Below are 13,041 nucleotides of genomic sequence, written 5' to 3'. Positions count from 1 at the left end.
TTCACTTCAGAACAAAACAAGCCCAGCGATTCTAATTACTCCCCATAACTGACGTTCTCCAATCCAGCTAACACACAGTTGAATCTCTTGTGCACTCGTTCCAGCACAATGCCATTCACCTTACAACGAGGCGACTAGAGTGCAAACTCGAGGGCACCAGTGTTTAATAAAGTTGAAACAGACCGTCCTAAATTTCATCTGCTAATCCTGACCTGTGAAAGCAAGTATGCTGTGTTCGTTTGTCAACACACCAACTACCGGCTCTGCCACTTGTGGGGATCTATGGACTTAAACGCCAGTATCTCTCTGTTGATAAATGATCCTTCATAATGATCTATGATCTATTCTGTATTAATGGCATACCCCTTTCTTCAGTTCCCAAACTGCATCGACTGCATTTGTCCATTTGCTGCCGCAAAATCTAACATTGTATATGATCAGTATTGCCGCAGCTTTTGACGCCCATCATCGCGATTCAAAACACCACCAAGTCTAGTCTTATGCATTACTCAGAAATAATATTTTCTATATGCACATACAAAACGTTATATCACAAACAAGAAAGCTCTTGGGACCGTGGTACGCCCCTCGTGATACACTTCCAAACAGAAAATTATCATCACCATTACCCTTAGCGGCTCACTAACAATTAGACCGCTCAGCACGGATTCTTAAACAACTTGACCAGCGCATAGTTAAGAAACTTATCAAATGCAAAAAGGGGCACTGTTTCCTTCATCGCAGATACTACAATTCTTGCTGTGGATTTGCACCGTTTCGTTTCAACCACATTTCGGAAAGACAGTTTTTGGAGATTAACACGGGTTGACCTTCTCTTGCAGCCAAAGCACTGGAACCAAGGGTACGTCTCTTCCCCCCCCCCCCCCCCAGAGGTGATTCAAACTGCGAGCATCGCTACGCTCACATGCATGGTAACGGGATTCTACCCCGATGACATAACCGTTTTGTGGCAGAAGGACGGAGCCGCATTCTACTCGAACGCTACCAGCTTCCCCACTGCACTTCAACAGGACATGACCTTCAACACCAGAAGCCTCCTTTACTTGACTTCAGCCGATTGGAAGAAGGACGCAACATACTCCTGTGTCGTCACGCACCCACCTTCACAATCTACTGTGAAAGCAAACTTCAGCACCCGGAAAAGTAAGCACAATTTGCCAAAATTCTCACATCCATTCCGTTCTTTACATCCTAGTCAAGAGATAAAAATACAACAGAAGGTCGGCAATGAGCAAATTGAAACGATCATTACTGTAATACTGTATTAGTAATCAGACCTCTCCGACGATCCGATACAATAACATATGTGAGCGTCAATTAAAATTAGTGTTATATAATCGGATTTCTGTTGAACGTGCGGAGACAAACTGAACTATAGTGTTAAAATACCTCATCAATAGGATCTCAATAGGGTAAAGCTGGAAGAACGTGTATAAATATTAATTGATGAATGACACTATAAACGGAGCTATTCTTGGCGTTTCTAATTACGTTCTAAGATCATACACCAATCGACCACACTTGTAAACAGACTTATTTAAGGTCAGGTGCAATATGATCAATAGATAAGAATTAGCATACTAATAACTCGCAAATGATAGAGTGCTGATTTAGTGATGAGTCTCCGACACGACCGAAGTGAATAACTGGGTGAGAAACGTTCTCAGTAAGAAGCTGTACATTCTCCCGTGGAGTACGTGGGATTCCTCCTGGTACTCCGGTTTCCTTCCACAGTCTAAAGACGTACCGGGTAGTAGGTTTGTTGGTCATTCTGAATTGTCCGGCGATTAGGCCAGAGTTATATCGGGGGTTGCTGGCGGTGCGGCCCGAATGGCCGGAAGGGCCTATTCTGCGTATATCTCAAAATAAGTAAGTAAATAAATAAATAACTAGACAGACAGACTGATAGATAGATAGATAGATAGATAGATAGATAGATAGATAGATAGATAGATAGATAGATAGACAGATAGATAGATAGATAGATAGATACGTAGATACGTCTTCGATGGAACAGGAACATAGATATGTCTCTCGGTGTGGAGAGTGAATCCACATTTATGGCCAGTTTATTTTTATCTCGCATGGTGTTGATGATGCTCGGCCCTGATCTCACAACAACGCAAAATGCTATAAACGAATATCTACAAGGACTGTTCATTCCACGCTGTAGGGAGTTCAGACCATAGCCGCTTTTACGGAAAACTTGAATGTCGTCTACAGGAAGTTGTGTCAATCATTTGTCAATTAGATCCCATTGTACAGTGAAATACGATTCATTTATTTAGCGATACAACGCGGAGTAGGCCATTCCGTCTGTTCGAGGCACGCCGCCCCAGCAGCTGCACAACCCCAATTAACCCTATCCTAATCACAAGACAATTTACAATGACTAATTAACCTACCCGGTCGGTCTCTTGACTGTGTGAGGAAAGCGGAGCATCCGGGAAAACCAATGCATTCCGCCGGGAGGACTTACAGACTTCTTGAAGAATGGCACCGGCATTGAACTCCGAACTCCAGACGCTCCGACCTGTAATAACGTCGCTCTACCTCTGCGCTACCTTGGCGTTGTGTTGTCGGTTGGCAATGGTTGGAGTCATAAATTGCAGCAAAGGAAATGATGAAAATCATTATGTAGGCACAAGAACATCATCGTATTAGATTCTCAGGGTAGTTCTTAAATACCCTTCAGCAACTTCATGAATTTTAACTCCTTCCCATGATAAGGACAGATGGTTGTTTATGAATGTATATTGCACAAATCTAATCACAACTCCTCATCAAATGAAGCTGTCCACGTATTATTGCGGGAAGATCTATGTGGCAAGTGAAAGTGAAATTTCTACGACACTAGTTCCAGACAATATTTAAAAGAAACTGTAACAACCTGCTCTTGATATTCTACGCATTACGTAAAAGAACACGCAGACCACTATGAACCCCAACACTTTTCAGTCTCTGACTATTCATAGAATACGCTATAGTTCTATTTATTTCTCCTAAGTTGATATCCTCATGTTTTCCACCTTACCTTCAATCAGCTAAGTATTAGCAATTAATTTTCTTGTCCACATCCCTCCAAATTTTCCCGGAATCCTTCTCACAGATCATGATGCTGCCTAGCTTGCATTCCCAGAAAATAGACATATTACAGTATTTCCAACAGTAATATCATTGAAATAGATTAAGAGCAGCTGAGGCCCCAGCACCGGTCGCTGCTTTTACAGCCATAAACCCTTATTTCATTCGCTTCTGGTACATGGTTGCTGTACGGTTTAACATGCACACAATAGACTGTTTTTATTCACCTGAGCCACTCTGACAGTATTTCCCAAAAACAAGATGTTGCGATAGCCAGGGGCTTCAAATACACGGGTATTTTTTCTTCTTCAATGCACACCACATCCTGACTTGGAAATGCCCTATAGTCCCTTCCCTTCAGTTTCGATGGGTTACATCCTGTAATTCAACTCACTACTCAACAGCAGTGTACATTTTGCTTCACCACAAGCATTAAAACAGTTCAAGCAAGTAGCTCACTTTCTCGAGGCTAAGCATGAACGACAGGTAAATCATGACAGTTAAAGCGCATAGGATCCAAAGCAAACGGGAAAATTGGATCAAACATTGGTTTGAACACAGTAGGTAAAACTTAGTGATGGGTGATGCTTTTCCGATTAGATGTGTGTATACAGTGGTGCATCGCAATGTTCGCTGCTGGGATCATTGCTGACTGTGATATTTACTAATGTCTTGAATTTGAATGTAGAAGGTCTTATTAGTAAGTTTGCTGATGACACGAAAATCGCTGGTGTCATAAATGGTGAAAAACTTTATCAATGGATCCAGCAGGATAAGTGGGAGAGCTGATCAGAACATTGCCAGAAGCGAGTTAGTCCTGTCACAAATAAAGTGATGTCTCTTGAAAAGTGAAATACTCTAAGATTAGAGCATACACTGTACGTGATAGGAGACTACGAAATTTTGATGAGCAGAGAGAACCTGGTGTATAAGTCAATTGTTCCCTGTAGGTGCCACCACAAGAGGATAGTGCAGTATGGAAGGAATGTAGAAGCTTTCTTTACTGGACCAATAATATATTAAAATAGCTCGAACTTCATGTTCAGACTTTATTAACTAGTGGCTGGATCGCAATTGGAGTATTTGTGCAGTTCTGATCGCCATTCTATAACATCCACGTGATGGTGCTGGACAGAATGTAGACGGCATTCAGCTTGACAGAATCGAAAAACTTCAGCTATCAGAAAAAAAATGACAAGCTTGGTTTGTTCTTCTGGAGCGAAGGAGGACGAGGGCAGGCTTGAGAGAAGCATAATCACATGAATTATGATGAGTATAGTTAGGGTGGATAGTTACAATTTTTGTAATGTTCCGTTGAATGGAACATGATGCGCAAGCTAACGTGGAAATGAAAACACTTCCTGAGAAAGTGGACGCACATTAAACAACAAAATATAAGAGTCATCTGGATAATTACTTGACTAGAAAAGGTATCGAATGCTGTGCACGAATGCGACTAATGCTGGATGAGCACAGGTAGGTCTCTCGGAGCGTAGTGGGCTGAAGGGCCCGGCTCTGTGCTCTAAACTCAATCTTTGTTTTCATACCTTTCCTTCCTTCATTTTCTGTTCTATTGTCTGATCGTAATGACCACAGTATTTCACACCGTCAGAAAAAGTACACTTATTGTACTCGTTGCACTCCACCATCTTCTCTCGCGCCTGAAAAGTCAAGTTCTCCAGCTTCGTGTAGTTCACACTTTCATTTTTCACCAGAAATGACCATTTCTATCAGTAATCCATCTGTGATTTCCTTCAAATTTTCTCTCTCCATTAGTACAGCCCAGCCTGCTGGGCACAATCCACGGCCCCGCTGTTGGCAACGCCTATGAGAAAGTGGCATAATCGGCTTTTAGCTGTCGCATTAACGATTCGTCTCCACCCTGTACGGACGAGTGGTTTTGGACTCAAAACGTTAGCTTCTTCCCGTTATGCGCCGCTGTGCGTAGCCTGCTCAGTGCGTCCAACATTTCGTGACTTATAACTGAATAATTTTCATTTGTACGTTTCCATAGTGAGATACTGTGCCATTATGCTTCATTGTTGTCATTATTTAAAACCTCTACTTCTGCATTGCAATGCAGATTCCGTTCAGCGTAGCAGCCAGTAATGATGTTTCTGTGCGTCTTATCACCGACCCAACATTCTTTTCAATTGTACTCAAGGGAACGGGAACGCGTTTTCCCGTTCACCGTAATGCTGGCATGTTTGGTATTTAGTCCTATTATTTTTGAAGGGGGGTTATTGCCTAAAACTCAGGACATCGTTCATGCAACTTAAATGCGCTGCTCCGCCTGTTCTAATCACGGAACAATTTACAATGACTTATTTCCGTCTGGCATAGTTTGCATATTCTTGTTTGATTGTTTGTGGTTTTTGTATTGCTATACTTATGCTCTATTCTTGGCTGGTGCAGCTGTAACGAAACCCAATTTCCCTCGGGATCAATAAAGTATGTATATCTATCTATCTATCTATAAATCGACCAAACAGAGTGTGGGTGGAAGCCTGAGACACAAGGGAAACCCACGCGGTCAAGGTGGAGAACGAAAAATTTTCTTACAGGATGGCGGCAGAAATTGAACGCTGGTCGCTGGTAGTGTAAAGCGTCGTTTTGCCACAGCCGCCCTTGCTCTGTGAGAATTGTATATTGAAACATTCACCAGAAGGCTCAGAAACGGAATACAACCAGATAAGTTAGTGACAATAAAAAACAGGAAGGTACAATATAGAAAAATGAGTGGACCAATCAAACCCCCGAACTGTCATTCATTGAGATCTTAGGTGATCTCATTATCGATTCATTTGGGCTTTCAAGTCTGCTTGGTGCAAATACGGGATCTCCAAAATACACTATGATCTGTACTCTGTAACAAGTCCTCGAAACTTTTTTTCAGTCCACGATAGCTCTTTATTCAGAAAATGTATCTCTTAGCTGCAGATTATAAACACAAGATTCTGCTTATGATGGTATCCAGTGTAACACACAGTAAATGCTCAAACTCAGCAGGTCAGGCATTATTTATGGAGAGGAATGTAGAGTCGATGTTCAGGACGGCAGTTATTTATTCCTGCCCATAGGTGTTGTCTAACCTGCTGAGTTCCTACTTCATTTTGTGTGTGTTTCTCTTTGTTGTAGGTCACTCATTCGTGGAAACTTAGACAATATTCATCTTTATCATGCACAATACGATTTTACTTGCTTCAAAACATCAGCGTACATGATTCTGAACTCCATTATGTGTAATTGCAATCCTTTCAATTCAATTCTTGCTCGTGAGGCAAGCTCCCCATTCCAATGAAAAAACTACTAAACGTTTGCCATATTTTCAGTGCAAAAAAGGTTGTCCTTCATTGTGCAGACTAAAAATGTGGGCATTATTCAAAGACTGCCTTCGGGCGCACCTTATACTTTTCGACATCTATCTATTGTGTAATGAAGCCGAGTGCTCCATAACACACCTTGATTACTTGCTGCCTTGTTTTGCAATATTCCTCCTTTTACGTCCAGCGGTGCTGACCAACTACACAACAGTTCAAAACATGCCAAGAGAAAATTCATTCTTTGTGTTTAACGCAGATAGTGGTTCTTGTTCACGAAAATAATATGTAAAGCTGTAAACAGTGCATTTTAGAGTGTTAGTTCGTTGAGGCGGGTTAAAGAAAATATGAACAGTCACAGACATTACACCACGCGGCACTAGGTGTCAGATTAAGTAGCAAACGGTAAAATACACCAACTCCTTCACATTTGACAAGTGACGGATCAGATGTTGATTGCAAACATAGAGACGCAACGAGCCCATCGACCAATCTTTTTTCCTGTAAAAATGCAGCCTCCAGCTGATAATAAATCCACGAATTTGCAAGGAAAATATTAAAACATTTTATTTTGTTACTGTACTCTTTCGATCCATTCGGTCGGTTTGACAGTTTGCCTCTCTCGGATGTTCACTGGATTCTCTGTTCGTGTTCTCTCATTACAGGTAAAGTAGAGAATGCTGACGCAGAGGCAGATTCAGCTTTTGTTTGCATGGACCCGAAGTCAAATGAAGACATCCAACTAATGGTGTCCGTCCTGATGAAGGTCTCGGGCCGTAAAGTCGATCGTTATTCTGCTCCATAGATGCTGCCTGACCTGCTGAGCTCCTCCAGCATTTTGCATGTTGCTCTGAATTTTCAGTATCTGCAGAATCTCTTGTGTAGATGATAACATCAGACCGCTGCATTTATAATAGCATTGATGCTGTGTGTGTGAATTTATAATTTTGTTTCTCTTTATCCTATCAGTTTGATTCTGATTTCTGCTATGTCAATGACTGGTTTCGGTTGGAATTTCACAGAAAAGTTGCAAAGCAATGAAATGCAAAGTGTATTCCTCTGAATAATGTAAAACAAACTGTGGTGAAATAATTGTTCAGCAGTGAAAGATTGCAATCTACCACAAATGTGAAAGAATTAAATGCACCTTGCAATCTGGTATTCCAATTTCATACTTCAACAAATCTATCAGTTTAGTCTGACCTTACAAGCGGTGCCCTCTCCTACTATCCATATTCACTGACAAAGGAAAACTTAGGAGTTGTTTCGAACTGACTCTTCGTATCTTCTCCATTGTCTGCATTTCAAAATAATGTTTATGCTCAAGGTTCTGCACTAAGAAAAGGCTACTGAATTAAGCAAACTATAATTCTGTGTGTCCAGCAGTTTAGTCAGTTACCTTCCTTTATAAAATAAAAATCATGTTGGAGGGTGCGTGATTATAACTAGCAAACCACGTGAAAATATTAGAAAGAAATTGCGCGAATAACAAAACTTGAAGAAGATCTACTGGATTTTGGAAGTAATTGCATTGTTCCATTTAAGAGATTCTCTCAGACAGCAATTCTACAAAGGAATATACTGATTACTACTTCTGTTTATGCTTATTGATTCTTTGCCACGAGAGTAGCTATTCCATACGCTGCGTGTCTGCAGTTCCGAATAAATTACAACACTTTTCTGGCGCTAATACATGGGATGGTGCCCAATCACATAAGTATATTCAAGACCTCAAATGAAGCAAACAATTACCTGTGAATCAGTCCCCTTTAGTGCTCATCCACCTTCCCTTTCTCCCAAGGCATTCTGTCCTCTCCTATCTGATTTCCCCTTCCTCAGCCCTTTATCTCTTTCACCAATCAACTTCCCAGTTCTTTACTAGAAACCTTCCCCGTCCCCGTGTCTCCTATCACCAGCCATTTTGTACTTCTTCTTCCCCTCTTCTCAGCCTCTTATTCTAACTTTTCCCCTTCCTTTCCAGTCGTAATAAATGGTCTTTGCCCGAAATATGGACTGTTTATTTTTGTCCATAGCTGTTGCCTGGCCTGCTGAGTTCTGCCAGCATTTTGTGTGCGTTGCAACCAAATGAACATGCTGTGCTCCAAAGTAGAACCAGCTTTACTTATTCCTACAGGAGTACCTATTATAATAATAATTATTGTAATACTCTGACAAATTATTGTCAGAATGTCAACCAAGAGATTTCAGTATAATGCTAATTGACTGCTTTTTTAACCATTGATAATTCCGGTCTAAAACTCATATGCCTACTAATACTTTTTTTAAAAAAATACTGTGTCTATTTCAATGCTACACTGACTATTGATAAAACCGAACCACAATGCTAATTAAATCCGCATGATGAGTAAAGGAAATAAGGTAAAGATTCAACTCAGACAAGCAACGTCTGTTGAGGCAGAGGATCAATCAAATAATCTTCTGGAGATTTTACCGTGTTACAAAAAAACGGAAATTATTAAACCAGTGTAATTAATTTTAATTATGACTATTACAAATTAATTAAATATTCGACCTTAATCGTACGTTAATAATTTTAATCAAGTTGTTTGCTTATCGCTGTCGATTCAATGTAATCAGTAACTTTCCAAACAGATGTTTTAAATATATATGCAGAACATTTCAATAAATTTTAACCATATTTGAATTAAAGTGAACGTGTGGCACTTGTAATTGTTGTTTCAATGCGTTTCGTAATATACTATTTGATATTGGGATACATTCATCAAAATGATTGTTTTTTCATTGAAACTATTATCAAATATTGTCGTATGAAAGTCAGGGTTAAAATAATTTCTGTCACAAAATCATAACATGAGCGAATGAAGTGAAGTTTAAAACGTTCGTGCAATGGTTTATTCGTTCGGTCACAACAGGATGCGGTGGAATTTTTGTTACGAAACCTTGCTGGCTTTATGAGGGTGAAATCGCGCCTCACGAGCATGTTTGAAGGTTATGACTAAAACGATGAAGGTAGAGAAGTGCATGTGTTGTATATGGATTTTAGAAATGTATTTGACAAGATTCCTCGAGGCAGGCTTTTTCCAGACAGACGTGAGACGTGGAATCCATGGACGCTTAGCTGCACGGAATAGATTTGGTTTTCCGGTAGAAGTCAGAGCGTGGTGGAACATAGAGGGTATTCTTCCTGGAGGTTGGTGACGAGTGGTGTTCCGCAGGGATTGTTCTGTGACACCTACTTTTTGTGTTTTTTTTAATATAGATGAGGAAGTGGAAGGGTGAATTAGTACGTTTGCAAAGGAGATGGGTGAGGAGGTGGAACGGTGAGTTAGTTTGTTTGCAAAGGAGATGGGTGAGGAGGTGGCAGGGTGCGTCAGTAAGTTTGCAGATGACACAAACATTGGCGGTATTGTGATTAGTGCAAAAGGTTGTAGGCAGCAACAAGATACAGGCAGAATGCAGGGCTGGGTGGAAAAATGGCAGATGGACGTTGCACTGAGGATTATTTTTCAGGAGCTGTGAAGTAATGTTGGATCTCTATTAAACTCTGGTTACACCACATTTAATGCTTCCACGTCTTTTCTATAATAAAGCAAGTTTAGTTCTGCTTACTTCAGTATAGGAAGGATATGGAAGCTTTAGACAGGGTGCAGAGGAAATTTAACAGAATCCAGCCTGGATTGGAGAGCATGCATGTGCGATATAGGGCTTTCCTCTTTGGAGCGAATGTGGAAGAGAGGCGTTTCCGGTTACGAGAAGCATAGAGAGCCCAATTTCTCAGTGAGGCAATGGCCAGTGCTAGAGGAGTAGAGTAAAGATTCGGAGAGATGCCAGAGATTGTTTTTATGTTTTCTTTGAGAGTGATGGGTGCCTGGAAAGCTCTGCCTGTGATGGTGGTCAAGAGGAACATTTAGAGACTCTCAGATAGGCACATACGGTGGATTATGGTTAAATGGGCCATTGCTTAATCGGGGCAGCAGCTTATTTGGGACAATTCTGAAGGAACAAAAGCTATTCGAATACATCAGCTGGGATTCCCATCATTTAATTAGCACACTATCCAAGTTCACTGAGACACGAGATTGTTCTCAAAGTTTCTAACTAGGGTCAGTCGCGTACACTTGTGTGGCGAACATTGTGCTTAGACAGAACAGTTTTTTTTATTAGCGTCTGTTGTGTGTGCTTGTATCCATTAAGCAATGTTTTTTTTTGTCGCTGTCAACTGGTGAGAAGTAAGCAGGAAAACAATTCGGAAATGCTTTGCTCGCTGCGTTTTCAAATATTCAGCCGTGGAGACGGCCGGGAGTGAAAATGAAACAATTTGACTACTTCAACAATTAGAAAATACGAAGAATTTGAAGGTTTCGACAATTATCTTGAATGTTTCGACTGCATTGTATTAAGGCAGTCCATTATCTACACAACGTGCCTGCGCTGATGTGTTCACAGTCAATCAAAAGAATAGGACAGCATAGAGTGTGGATGAATTCCAACGATTATAATTCCTACGAACTAAAATTTTATCGTACTGTAGTAGAATTATTAGTGCTCTAATTTGTTATGCATTTCATTTGAACAATTTGTTACTTATTTAAACCGTAGTTTGTCTTTTTTTATATGTTTTAAAATATTTCCATGAAACTTCCCCTAATTGGGGTAGCCACCCAATTGGGCCAAACTGTACTGGTCCCGATGTGTCCTAATTAAGCGGAATCTACTGTCCACTGAAGTAAATGGAGGTTTATGGGATCGATCGTGCAGTAGATTTATATTGATCGGCACAACATTTGGGCCAAGAACTGCTCAGTTCTGTGTCCATGTTCTACGTTCGGTGTCCTACTCAGAATCAGAATCAATTTATACTGAAACTCATTTGGAGATATTTACACAAGCTGGAGCAATGGGGTAGTTTTTTTTTAAAGATAGCGGCCATGTTAAGAAAACACAACGTTCACTGAAGGAATTGGACGGCCTCGACATTTAAAAGATAATTGTAACATGACATAGTATGGGATGATCAGTGGGAGATGATCGGGGAACTGAGCGTGGTTTGGAGATTGACAAAGTCAGAGTTCACAGAGATCGGAAGGATAAGATCGGAAAGAAAGTTGAGAAGAGAGACAAGAATTTTAAAACTGTCTGACTGGGTTTCAAGGATAGGACGAGTGATGTGGTAAATATTCTGGACTGGGTCAGATAAGCTAAAGGGGGATGCGCGGCGGAAATTGGTGTTTTCGCGGTTGTAGAAGGCAGATGAAGGAACATAAACGTAATGTTTGTTTTTCAACAGAGCCGCCATCAGGCACAAACCCATGGTTCGTTCTTTCAAGGTCGTGCTTGGTGACAATGTGGGAAGCAATGTTACAGGGCCATGCTAACCAGTGAATACATGTCCGTATTAATCTCACTTTCCAGCACTCGGCTCAAAGCCCCAGAGATCGCTCCTGTGCTCCTCCAGATACATTTTAAATACTGTCAACGACTCTGTTTCACCGCTCCCTTTGGACACTGAATTCTAGGCAATCGGCATTCCCTTAGAGATAAAATCAATCTGGATCCCTTGCAATCCTTTCACCCTTTCACTTCCTTTACCTTAAAAGTGTGTTTTTACTTTTATATGCCTCCTATAAAGAGACAATTTAACCATTAACCAATGTCAACAACCCCGTTACCACCACAACCACAACCACACCCCCAACACACACACACACACACACACACACACACACACACACATAAACATACACACACACACACACACACACACACACACACACACACACACACAAACACACACACACACACACACACACACATACACACACACACACACACACACACACACACACACAGACACACACACACATAAACATACACACACACACACACACACACCCCCCAACACACACACACACACACACACACACACACACACACACAAAAACACACACACACACACACACACACACACACACACATAAACATACACACACACACACACACACACACACACACACACACACACACACACACACACACACACACACACACACACACACACACACACATAAACATACACACACACACACACACACACACACACACATAAACATACACACACACACACACACACACACACACACACACATAAACATACACACACACACACACACACACACACACACACACACACACACACAACCACTATAAGCAAACAAATCATAGTCGGGGACTTCATTCAAATTTTTTGAAGACAGTTATGCCCAATCAGAAGCCCTGTATAAACGATGAGATCCGCAATCTGCTGAGGGCCGGATCGGTGGTATTCAGGTCTAGCGACCAAGCAAAATACAAAAGGTTCACATACAATCTCCTGAAAGCCATTTCACGGCAAAACGTGACAATTTCGGACCAAACTTGAACCACGGAAGGATGCTCGACCAATGTGACAAGTACTTAATGTCATTTCCTCTTACAAAGTGAAAACACGGCGACATTTGTGATAACAACGCTGTCAGGACGCTGGAGCAGTGATTCAATCTCAGACCCCGTGCTGTGCACACAGTACTGTTAATTGAGTAACAAATCCCTAGGTGCAAACAAAGTCGGCGTCAAAGTTCAGGCAGAGATCAAAATA

General features: G+C 41.1%; 1 pseudogene; it reads left to right on the top strand.

The window, feature by feature from the left end:
• The window catches only part of LOC134352497 (Ig heavy chain C region-like), a 75,065-nt pseudogene that overhangs the window by 12,444 nt on the left and 49,580 nt on the right, over nucleotides 1-13,041 (top strand).

This window comes from Mobula hypostoma, chromosome 10 (assembly GCF_963921235.1).
Source record: "Mobula hypostoma chromosome 10, sMobHyp1.1, whole genome shotgun sequence".
NCBI lineage: Eukaryota > Metazoa > Chordata > Chondrichthyes > Myliobatiformes > Myliobatidae > Mobula > Mobula hypostoma.
This window is presented reverse-complemented; position numbering and strand designations above follow the sequence as displayed.